At 40.2% G+C, this 12,845-nt stretch overlaps 1 protein-coding gene across 38 annotated transcripts in view; it reads left to right on the forward strand.

Annotated features, from left to right (window-relative positions):
• Positions 1-6,795: 6,795 nt before the first annotated feature.
• The window catches only part of SCEL (sciellin), a 125,253-nt gene continuing 119,203 nt past the window's right edge, over positions 6,796-12,845 (forward strand). For all 38 annotated transcript variants that reach the window (XM_089680413.1, XM_089680418.1, XM_089680424.1 and 35 more), the window contains exon 1: positions 6,796-6,938. The gene's annotated coding sequence lies outside the window, so the exon portion shown is untranslated. The remainder of the gene's footprint in view (positions 6,939-12,845) is intronic.

Raw genomic sequence — 12,845 nt, forward strand, 5'->3', positions numbered from 1 at the left:
TTGAACTTTAAATGTCTGACTTTAAAGGATAAGATCACCTTTCATAACATATTACATGTTACACCCATATTCAGGATGTAACATGTAACATGTTATGAACGGACCGGCCTCCGCACCCCCTTGATCCCCATTGTGACAGTTGGCGGGGGATCTTCTCCTCCTTGCTAGCTGTCATAATTTTTTTTAAAATGTGCCCGTGCAGGGCTCCGCCCACCTGCATCGCTAATTCACAGTATTCTATGAATGGGAAAACTACAAATCCCGGCAGCCTTTGCGGCTGTCGGCTTGTAGTTCTCAATGAACTACCACAGCGCTCCACAGTGGCTTGGTAGTTCATTGAGCCTTCCTGTCAGTAAGTATCTGCTTGCCCATACAGGATGTACGAGCAAACAGATACACTGACAGGTCAGAGGGAGACCTGCATGGCACCAGCGATCTACTGATCGCTGGTGCAATGCTTTAGAGGCTCCAGGAAGAAAAAATAATAAATGCGCATTTTTTTTTACCTGCAAAAAATGTGCATTTCTGATTTTTTTTTAAAAGATGAAATTACCCTTTAAATGCTGTCTGTGTTCCCATAAAAGGGATTTCTTGTGCTGTGTGGCACCTGACAGGAAAAGACTTGAAATCTCCTTCATGGGATAATAAATCTAGACCTTCCTCAGTAAAGAAGTTGTGTTTACTGCTGAAGGTATCTTTATTGGGGGATTCTGTTCTTTTCATGTTCTCTTTGGCATCCATCAAGGAAGTTAGAAGATTTCCATCCACTTTCCATTCCGTTTTAAACTTGTTTAATAGAGGGGGTACACAAAAAAAGAAATACAAAGATAACAGAGGTTTTAACCCTTCCAGGAATATACAGTATATATAATATAATTCTTCATGAAATCTTGTTAGCTGCTTAAAGGTTTCTTGGGAGTATTCCATTTCAATTGCATATATATATGCAAACGCATACCTCCTTATAAGCAGATGGTATGAACACTTGCTGACTTGGCTCCATCCACTGGCATTTCAACTCTTCACCAGAAGTTGAATAGAAGTTGAATTTTACTTTAGGTAAGTCCAGCACAAAGTTTTTTCAGTTTTTTTAACCACTTAACATCTTGAAGATTTTGCCCCCTTCATGACCATTAGATGCTGTACTGCAATGGCAGTGATCAACGACTTATAGTGGGACTGTGATAGGGTGGTGGGAAATCTGGTGCTAAAAGACACTGGTGTTGATTTACTAAAGGTAAGTATACTGTGCACTGCAAGTGTAGTTGCTCCAGAGCTTAGTAAAAAAAGATGAAGCTTCGCTTAGCAAAGAATACACAAATACATGCAAGGAAAATAAAAAAACAAAATTTTTGCTTGCACATGATTGGATGATAGAAAGCAGCAGAGCTTCCCTTCATTTCAGATCTTCCCCCCAGATCTAGAGCAACTGCATTTGCACTGTACTTGCAGTGCACAGACTATTTGCCTTTAGTAAATCAACCCCACTATCTGTGAGGGTCTCTGACACTGACATTGCTAGTGACACTAATATTGACACTGCACTAATGACACTGGCTGGGAAGCAGTTAACAACCAGGGGCAATCAAGGGGTTAACTGTGTGCCTAGCAATCTGTAATGTGTGTAATATGTGCTGATTTTACTTTGCTATCTGGCTGAAGAAACAGCCAGATTGTTGTTCCTATGCACACAGAACTCTGTGTGTGATTGGACACAGCCAATCAGTGGATTTTAGCCAAAATCATTGTCTGAAATCTGCTGCCAAACTTGTGCTGTGTCTAATCACAGCAAGGGATTGGGTACATACGTACGTACATGATTGTGTCTGTACCTGTCACCCACTCACTGTATATTTACTCTGAGGGGCCAGCAGGTGGTTAAAGTTTAAAGACAATAGCCTTATGCATTCTGTATCTGTAATGACTAACACTGACTGGGGAAACATGGAAAAAGCAGGGAAGATCTAGTGAGGACTGAACTATATAGCAACAAACAGGAGGGAAGCACAGAGGGAGATACCTAATACAAAGATAAATGACTTGTAGTGGCACTGAACTACCACCTAGATGTCAGCACACATCAGAACATGAATAATAATGCGCATACACATTTACTGTAAGTGGGTGGATGTACACATTACTGAGAGGGGTACCTTTAGGGATGGCTGTAAAGTATCTGGTGCCTTAATTAGCAAATTTAAGCCGACTAACATTGGGACCTATCTGTACAGTGGTGCACGTTACTGTCTCTTTAAACTGTATGCAGTGGAGGACTGTAGGATTTCTAAGTAATTGGCAATCTCTACTGACATAAACTGTGGTCAGTAATGGGATAAGCATAGTTGGTTCTGCTCACCACTCCTGGTCAGGGGTGGACTGGCAACTCATGGGACCCCTGGGCAATAATGGATCATGGGACCCCTGTGTCCTTGCCCTAACTCAAACCACACCCAAAAAAACCTATGAAAGGTACCAGGGGCATCTCATGGGGCCCCCTACTGACCCCGGGCCCTCTGGCAGTGCTCGAGTGCCGGAATGGTCAGTCCGCCCCTGCTCTTGGTACACAACAGATCCAGTCCCAAATGATTGGTGGTTTGTGGTGGCTAGGTCTTCACGATCATGTCCCCACAAGGTGTAGACACTCACATGGCAACAGGTCTCTCCAGCTCTCTTCCCAGCATAGCGACTTACTTTTCGGTGGCTCAGTCCTCAGGCTCTCTCAGGTTCAGTCTCTCTGAATGTGGGCACAGACAGGTAGGAGCAGCAGGTCTGTACCCCACAGTGTGAAGCACAAGAGGCTTATATTGGCTCAGTCCTTGGCACTCCAGCCTTCACCAGGCACTCTCCATGGGAAAGATCCAAACAGCAACAGGTCCGCATTCCTCCAATCATTTGCCTGGGAAAACTCTCATGCTCTCCCCCCTCCCCCATTTGCAAGGCAGGTCTACAGCCCCCATTCACTTGCATTGTAGTGCCCTTCTGGAACTACAAGTCCCATGATCCATTGTGACCTCCGTGTCCAAGAAAGAGGGGAAGGGAGCAGCTGCGCTCACCTATTGTGATGACTTGTAATCAGGACTTTGCTCTCCTATTGTACCCACATTCTCAGCACACAACCTACTCTGACCAGAGCACAGCAGTGGGAGAGGGGAAGAGATGGCAGACATACACAGCCCGCAGCTTTGCCGCTCTGCCAACACACAGCAGCAGGAAGAGGGGAGAAACTGGTTCTTCTCTAGCCAGTGGGTGCCAGCTACATCATATTCTAATTTGATTTTAAAATGTATTTTTGCCAAAACCTTTATTCTGAATTTCAATAAAATAGGGAAAGGTTAGAACTTCTGGCATTTTGAACTTCTGTCATCACCTTGACTTTGTACAGATTAATTTTCTCACTTCCTGTTGCCGTCATGATAAGGGAAGTAAAAAGAACTCTCCCCAGTGAAACTTAGACAGCAAATAATCACAAAATAAATAATAAACAGGAGTTCTGACCCCTCCCTAGTCTATTCAAAACTAAGAAGAAAACAACATAGCTATACATACACTTTAAACTATTTCACCTTGTGAAGCTGTTTGGTTTTTCATTGAAAGACAAAGAGTCAACATGTGCAAAGCTAGCGGTATTCTTTCTTATACTGTACATATTAGTAACACTGTATAATGTTAGAAAAACAAGTCTTTATAAAAGGTTGCCCTTGGCAATCTACATAGAATTGTTAGAATAAATGTCATTCCTTCCTTTCTGAGTGATTATCAATTTGTTTAAAAGAGCTGTATACTTTTTCATGTTATTGTTTTTACTAAGAGCTGAGGTTTCAAATGCTTTGGTTGAAATAGAGGGGAACACTAGTTCTGGTGACAACCAGGAATTCCCTTAGTTTGGGGGGATTTCATCTCATTTCCTGTTTTGGCAATGGGACTGGAAGTGAAGATCTTCCAAATTAACATGTTGCAAAAAAAAAAAAACCCCAAAACTGACAGATTATAACTCTCCCTAACAGTATCCAAAATGAAAAAAAAAAAAAGTTTGGACTTTTGCCTACGTTAGTATAAGTGTCATATTTTATCAGTAATGCATATGCTTTGCATCTTAGTATCATGTCATAGTCTTAGTTATATAATATACAGTATATGATTTTAATTAGGTAATGCTATTTATTCAATCCATATGACACGTTGTCCAAATGCTGTTCATTACATAACTAGTAGCTCTTCCAAAAAAAAATATTTTTACAGCTGGAGACAAACGTATATGTATCTCCAATTGTTAATATCTCATAAAACCTTTAACATGTTAACGTCATTTCAAGGTCATTTTCAATATTTTCAGATGTGTAGCTTTACCACACTGTACTGAGAGGAAATAAAGGATAAATATGTTGCAGAAAAATATTTTAATAAAAATATTGTTTGTTTTCTTGGAAAAACAATAAAAAGAATTAAAGGATAAGTTCACCTTTTGGACAAAAATAATAAATGCACATTTTTTTGCAGGAAAAAAAATGTGCATTTATTATTTTTGTCCAATTGAGCCTAGAAAGCATTGCACCAGTGATCAGTAGATTGTTCATGTCATGCAGGTCTCCTGCAGACCTGTCAGAATATCTGCTTGCCGTACGGGATGTAAAATTCTGATAGGAAGATTTAATGAACTACCATGGTGCTCCGCGCCATGGTAGTTCATTGAAAACTACAAGCCAATAGCCGCTAAGGCTGTCGGGACTTGCAGTTTATTCATTCATGGAAGTCCATGAATGAATGATGCAGCCGTATGGGCAGACCCCCGCACAGCTGCGCTGTTTTCAAATCTGAAAAAGGGGGGGGGGGTTGTGCTGCTGCTATGGGAACATGTTACATGTTCCACCCTAAAAATGGGTGGAACATGTAACATGTTCCAAAGGTGAACTTATTCTTTAACCGCTTCTTGTCTGTCCTATAGCATATATGAGTACTGCTATAGGGCAGCATGGGTGCGCAAAATCACATATACATGTGATTTTGTACCTTTGGGTAGGGGCACACGTGCCCTACCCTGGGCCACCATTTGTGGCCACGGCTGTCAATCACCAGATCCCGGCTGGTGATTACTTACCGCTGCCCGGTGATTGCCGAGCATCTCCGACGGGGGGGGGGGGGAGAACTGTTTGCAAACAAAACAGTTCTCTCCCCTGTCAGCCATGCAAAGCAGTGTACTTACAGTGAAGCAAAAACACACAGCCCAACAGTAAAACACACCCAGCACACAGTTAACCCTTTGATCGCCCCACATGTTGACCCCCTCCTGCCCAGTGTCATTAGTAAAGTGTCAGTGCTTTTTTTTCTTTGCACTGATCACTATTGGTGTCACTTGGGATGTCAGTGACACCAAGTCAGTTCCTCCCAGTGTCAGAATGCCCGCCGCAGTCCCACAGTCCCGCTATAAGTCGCTGATCGGCGCCATTACTAGTAAAAAAGAAAGCAAAAATCCCAGTATATATACCGCCATTTGTAAACGCTATAAATTTCACATAAAGCAATTAATTTACACGTATTGGGATTTTTTTTAGCAAAGAAATGAAGCAGAATATATTTTGGCCTAAATTTATGATGACATTTTATTTTATTTTTTTTACTGGACATTTTTAATAGCAAAAAGTAAAAAATACAGTTTTTTTCTCAAAATTGTCGGTCTTTTTTTTTTTGTAGCGCAAAAATAAAAAACACACAGGCAATCAAATACCATCAGAAGAAAGCTCTGTTTGTGGGGAAAAAAGGACGTTAATTTCATTTGGGTGCAGCGTTGCATGACTACGCAATTGTCGGTTAAATTAATGCAGCGCCGTAACGCAAAAAGTGGCCTGGTCAGGAAGGGGGGTAAATCCTCAGGAGGGCAAGTGGTTAAAAATAATATATTATAAATATAAAGTGCAGCGCTCTCCCTAAGAGAGATACACATGCGGCCCTTTGGTATATGATGTGTGGCTCTCAGACCTCAGCAGTCTGTAGTGGGAACATTGATTAGGGGTAATAGCACTGGTCTCTATTAGTCTCTGATCATCATTTCCTCTATTAAGTCTGCAGTCTGGCAATCCTCTCAAGTATTTCATACATTATGCACAGCTCCTAGGTGATGTCAGGGACCACAGTTGAGGCCCCCTGTAACTCATAAGTTGACAACCATTAATCTAACTGGTTGGCATGCTCTGCTGGCAAGGATAGTTAAAGTATGGTTCCTATATTATTATTATACAGGATTTATATAGTGACAACAGTTTGCTCAGTGCTTTACAATATGAAGGGAGACAATACAGCAACGATACAGCTCAATACAAGAGGGTTAGGAGGGCCCTGCTCCTTGGAGTTTACAATCCAAGAGATTATTGAATAGCATCAAGAGCCTATTCGGGATTCAGGCTGTCTTATATAAAGTATAGGGTTAAACATTTTTACGAATTCTATTATTCTTCAGCTTTTTACAGCTTGTAACATGATAAGCAGCATTCTTCAGGTATTTCAGTGTCTACCCTCCAGCAATGCTCATGTAAACTAGGTTTTTACTTACAGATGGGCTGATATTTACAGTATATATATATATATATATACAGTACATATATAGATATATATATCTATATATATTACAGATGTAAATGTACAGCCTAGTACATAAATACCAACAGTGTCTGTTGTTGGCTAGTAAGCAGTTGCCAGTTATGTAAAAAATGCAAAAGTGCTTTGACACACACAAGCCCTTAATATGTGGAAAGAATTTACAGGTGACACCCTTTTCCACACCCCTGCCTCCTACAGGAGTGACTCACATTCTGTAAGGGAGAAGACTTGCGGATGTTTTTTTTCGTTCGCTCACAGAAGCCTGGCTATACCTGCACAGCAGGTGACTTACGTTGTCTGCTAGATAAGACCATTGTTCTGGCTGCAGAGTGCCCTCTGTTTGTAAGGTAGGTTGATACTGACATTATCTTGCCTTTTCGGACCTGTCTATGTAAGGATAATTAAGAACAGGCAGATGTCTCATTGAGCACAAAGAGTGGTGATACAACTGCCTGTCCTTGAATGCTTCGAGCAGTGCCAGGACCCACTTATACCTTCCAACTAATGAAAGAGGGGAATGCATGTGGAGTTAAATCTTTCTTCCCTTGTTTCCTTAGACAAAAACATTATATATTGGTTGCTACGGGCTTCTGCATTTAACACATTATTGCCTTTGACTGTTTGCTGGATCCTCTACATTTGTCTTTTTTTTCTAGATTTAAATGCTTTGTATTATATTTGCATATTTACACTTTGCTCGTCTGTTCTTTTATGATTATAGATCTTTATAGATCCTTTAGAATTAAACACGTATAGTATGTCTTTATCTTTTCTGCTCTGTGCAAACTAAACTTATTCTACTCAACTGAAAAAGCAACGTCATTTGGCTCTTTTTTATGTACCTTAATTGCAGGTGTTCATTGAAGATTTAGTATAGTTATTTAGGTATGTATTTTATGCCAGACATACCTACCAACATGAACATGTATTATTTATAAGAAGTTAATTAGTATTATGGCTTTTAAACAGCAATATTAAAGTGCTAGTAAAATTAAAACACAAGTTACCTGCACATAAAAGAACTCATGGCATTCACAGATATGCTTGCAATAGTCCCCATATTTTGTACAAAACTTGAGATATAAGGTACTGAAATTGCTATGATTTTAGCATGCTGTTCTTTTATATCACCCATTTTATGGTAAAGGAAGTCATTTTTTTTTTATTTTTGAACTGAACTTTAGATTGTGAGTTTGAATTTTAAGTCGTGCAAGCCAAGTTTAAGCAGCTCCCTGTGGTGTAATGCAGATATAACACAGTACGTACCGCAGTATCACACAAATTTGGACCCATTCATTTCTCTGACTGCAATGTGGTATGTTATGGAAAAAACAACATACATACGTATTACTGCATCAGTGTGTGTTTTAGGCACAGAAAACCAGTGTGGAACTGTAGAAGCAAATTATAAATTTGTCTGCACTTACAGTTTTCTCTTTGTTTCCCTGGAAAGTCCAACAAATACCCATTGAGCCTGCCAGTGTAGTCTGCCTAATGTTTCTTCCTGTGATGGTGTGGCAACAATGCTGCACTGCTCCTGAATTTAGAGCAGAGTTGTTACTCTCTTGTAGACTATGGCTGCTTGCACTACAGTGGGATGAAAAAATGTTGCAGAGGACGTGTCTTTCAGTATTATCACTGCTGATTCACAAGACTGTAGCCTGTCAATCATCACCTACTCCTGCCCGCTATTACCTTGATTGACAGTACTGCCTCTGTTGCACAAACCCTCCCACTGGGAGCTGCAGAGCCTGGAGGAGGGAGTGAGTGAGGCACAAGTGAAGGAGGATTTGGCTTTGTAAGGGGAGGTAAAGAACAATTTTGTTTACTTTATGAGGCTTATGCATCATGTAGTTACTGAATTTGGTACTTGTTTAGACTGTCATACAGGAGTCTTCAGTTGTACTTTAAGTCAAGAACATGCAGAAAATTTGCCTGGACACTTAACAAAACATGTACTGATGCATGTGAAATAAGGGTCACCACACAAAATGTATGAAAACGCATGCCAACTCGGCGGGTGGGCCCTAACAGCTGTGGTAAAAGTCCAGTCCAGTTACCAGCAGCTAAGCTCTCGATTGTTACTTTCGGGAGCTTTCCGATCATGTGACCACTATTATTATTATTATTATTATACAGTGTTTATATAGCGCCAAAAGGTTTGCTCAGCGCTGTACATTATAGTGGGGGACAGTACATGAGACAATACAGTAACAAAACAGTATATGAGGGGTTCAAGGGCCCTGCTCTATCGAGCTTACAATCTAGGAGGGAGGGGATAGTGGCACAGGAGGAAGTGGCTATGACAGCCAATCATGGTGTTCACATGATTAGAGACCCCACCTCCAGAAACTCTTTAACGGGCCGGGAGGCATCGGTGTTAAAGGTTAAAAGTGCCACTAGCTGTTGCAAAAAATTTACAAATTGGTATTTACTTGCCTGTGTAGTGTCCACATTCCTGCATACTAATGCTTCACTTTTCTTCCTCTGCCAAACCCATGCTGTCATCTTGCCTTGTAGAAGTCCTTTTTTGACATATTCTTCTTACTTCTTCTCTATTGACCCACCTCATCTTACACATGTGCCATCACAATTTAGACTCACCTGTTGAAAAAAGTAATTTTTTTCCTGGGATCTCACAAAACCTTGCCTCATAGTTTAGGAACAAAATCTCCTGGGAAGGCACTGGTGATGTAACCTTTCCATGAGGCATCTGTGGGGCCATGGCTACATCACCAGTGCCCAGGGGCGGACTGACAACTCATGGGGCCCCTGTATCCTCGCCTACACTCAAACCACACCCAAAAAAGCCTATGAAAGGTACCAGGGGCATCTCATGGGGCCCCCTACTGAGCCTGGGTCCTCGGGCAGTGCCCAAGTTCCCGAATGGTCAGTCCGCCCCTGCCAGTGCCTAAGAATACCAGGAAGTATTACATTAAAGGTAAGTACCAGCAAAATTATTTGTTTAAACAAATGCAAATTCCCATTACATTTTCACAAAGTTTTGCGCATTTTCTTTTATGCAGGCACTTTCAAAAGAGCTTAGTAACAGTTTAAAGTGACCCCATGGTCACTTTTAAAGTGCTTGAGTAGTGGCAACTAGGCCACTAGGGGTGCCTAATGTATAATTACATACATTGTATAGTTCTTGACCAGCCCCAGAGATCTGATGTGCAAATAACAAATTCAGGAACTTAATTTGCACTTGACCTTACCCCTTGCTCTCCCAGACCTCTATATTGATCTGAAAGGCCACCTATGCTTATGGTCCTATAGGAGATACAGATAGAGGAAAGGGATGGGCCTAAGTATGACAGTTCCTGTTTGCATTTCACATCACAAGAGATGTATGCACCCATCACTGATTAATTTGTTTGCACTTCAAAGCAAACACATATAATTGAAAGCTGTATACAGCTGTATCACAATGGATAGCAGATCTTCATACTGCATAACAATACAGGTCACAATAGGTAAACTCATTATGTATTTGCTTACCAGCACTTTGACTCTTATGGAAATCGAGTTTAAGAGTAAATATGAAGTTAGAATGAGATAACACACCAGAAAAAGCCCTACTGTATCTGGTGTTACAGCACCTCTATCCCTTTTTCTCTTTCACAAGTGACAGCATTAGTGACAGCTCTTTTGGGAATTTACTAAAGTTCCTATTAAATGACGCATGACAGTTCCGTGATCCCATCTGTGGACTCAGGCAGCCTATAAAAAGACAAGCTTACCCAACCTACCCTGGAAGAACTAGTTCTGTAAGTTTTACTGTCATGGACAGCCAAAGACTGCATTTCAAACATATCTGTACTCTGTCTCGCTTAAGATTTTTCATTGTCTTGTCATTTTTGTCAAATTAAGGGGAATAGTAATTATTTCTTGGACTAAAGAGAAGCAGCAGTAGACATATAATTATTGTCTAGTTTATGAAACGGCAAGATTTAGCTGTGGACATTTGTTCTAGTTACTGCATGGAAGAAAATATGATTCATTTGGGCTGATTTGCTGAAGGCTTGGAGAATCTTCACTATAAATAAATTGTGTGAATATTCACTTCAATTATCTAATCGTATAAAAAGCATCTGCACGTGCTGGGGTGTTCAAAGGAACCAGTAATTAACTTTTCACGTGATTGGACCATGGAAGTGAACAATCACACAATTTTATGAGTGAAGATTCTTACCTCTTTGAGTTAAACAGCCTCAATGGCTTATTTAAAAATAGTGCAAAAGGTAACAGACCTATCCTGGCTGGTGTGGGCTCTTGTGTACTTCAGTTAGCCTATTTTTCTAAATGGAAAAAACTAATGTAGCCATACCTCCCAGCTTTCTGAAATGGGGACACCTTTTAGCTCACAGTATGTTGGAAAATGACACGTGCCTGCCATGGCCCTGGTTAGACGAACCATAAAGATCTAATAGGCTGATAATGACTGACTAAACCAGTTTTTCTTTTCAACTGGCTTTTCATAAAAACAAATGCAGTAATATAGAGGCTGGATAAAATGTTTAGTGCAGAATAACACGTTTGGTAGTAAAATAGTAAAAAGAGGGAGAACTGAGGTTGCACAAGGGTCTCAAAAGGAGGGACAGTTGGGAGCTAGGCTGTAGCTTCTATCTATAGTAACTTGCAATTTCTTTCCTCTTTTCAGTCTACATATTCTGCAGTGTTTTGAAGAATGTATTGAACAACACAGATGAGTGCCTTCAGGTTTCTTCATGGGTGCCTTGGCAATATGTATAGAAATTGTATACAAGCCAGCAGATGGATGAAGCCTTGCCTTTTAGTTAAAAGGTTTGCAGTGTGCTCCATTGCAACCTTCAGGCATTGGCATCCTAACAACCAATGACATCATTGGCTGATAAGGAGGACAAAGGACACCTGCACAGCATCCTTGTTTGCCCCTCTCTGTCAGCACTGGGGTTGATGTTGGGTGTCCTACATGTGTGGATGTTGCTTCATTATGTAAAACTATTTGTTTAGTTTTTTACATTTTACAATGGGGTGTATTGAGATTGTGCAGAATTTTAAAGGGTGTCTTAGCTGAAAAAAAGGTTCAAAAACACTTTTCTATACAGCAGAGGATTTTTCAGTCTGATATCCTTTTTGGCGGCAAAGCGACAAACATTACCGCAAATTTGGGTGAAAACCAATTAAACTACCACTGCAGTTTTGGGAGGAAAAAAAAACAAGAGGAAACCCACTTTAATAAAGATAATGCCCTTGGTGGATACTGAACCAAAGACAATACTGCAAAAACTCAGAACTTACAACTAACCATTATACTGCCCCAACTGGCTTCTGATAGTTTGCTGGGTCAATGTCATCCTCAATATATGAAAATGTATTGTTGTTTTTAAAAGGTTTGGTCTTGATGATTTGCAAATCAGCTTTTTTGGCAAATTTTTGAAAGCTAATCTTTGCTTGCTGTGCAGTTCATGTCTCATTTTTTAAAAATATACTCTGAAATCTCATCCTTTAACTTCAGATGTATACCATGTGGTACTTAAATATTTATTACAATGGGTGTTTTGTATTGCCTGCCATGAGGCTTTGAAGTGGGAGGTGTAGAGCATCATAAAATCCATCTCTAATAAAAGGCCCTGTTTGGATGTTCATCTACACAAAGCAATAGCGTCAAAGCTTTTTGGGGGCACGCCAGTACAAGTGCATCCTAGCTTCACTGGGCTGATCTGTCGTTAAACAGTCACATTAGTTTAATATCAAGTTTTATTGGAAGTGTTTCTGCTGTAATTACATACTCAGACGCCTTTCACTATTAGCACTATAAAAATGATAAACAATTGATGGAAATTACATTTCATACCTTTTGATGGCTGCCTAACTCCTAGGGAAATATTAGTTTTACAGATGCATTACAAATAGGCACAACAAATGAGAATTACTTTAGTGATAACTAAGAGTATTTTTAATAATGACATTCAAGTCTTGTTTTCAGCATTTAATGGGTAAAATATGCTTATGAGTTTTAATGTTTTTTAGGGACACTGATAATAAAGTTTTTTGACTCATCTATGTACAGTATAGTATTATTCTTCAAACAGGATTTAAACCCTTCCCCACTAGAGCTAAGCTTTGTTATATATGCACCATGGTGGTACCTGCTTCTGTATGCATAGGGAACACAGCACTGTAATATAGATCCTGTATCACCAAACTCATTCTAAATTTTCCAGAAAGAAGGACTATTTGGCAGTAAGACTCTTAGACAGTCCCAGAAGCCC

Source organism: Staurois parvus, unplaced genomic scaffold (genome assembly GCF_062004578.1).
Source record: "Staurois parvus isolate SC_StPar_1 unplaced genomic scaffold, SC_StPar_1.0 ptg000243l, whole genome shotgun sequence".
In the NCBI taxonomy this organism is placed as follows: Eukaryota; Metazoa; Chordata; class Amphibia; order Anura; family Ranidae; genus Staurois; species Staurois parvus.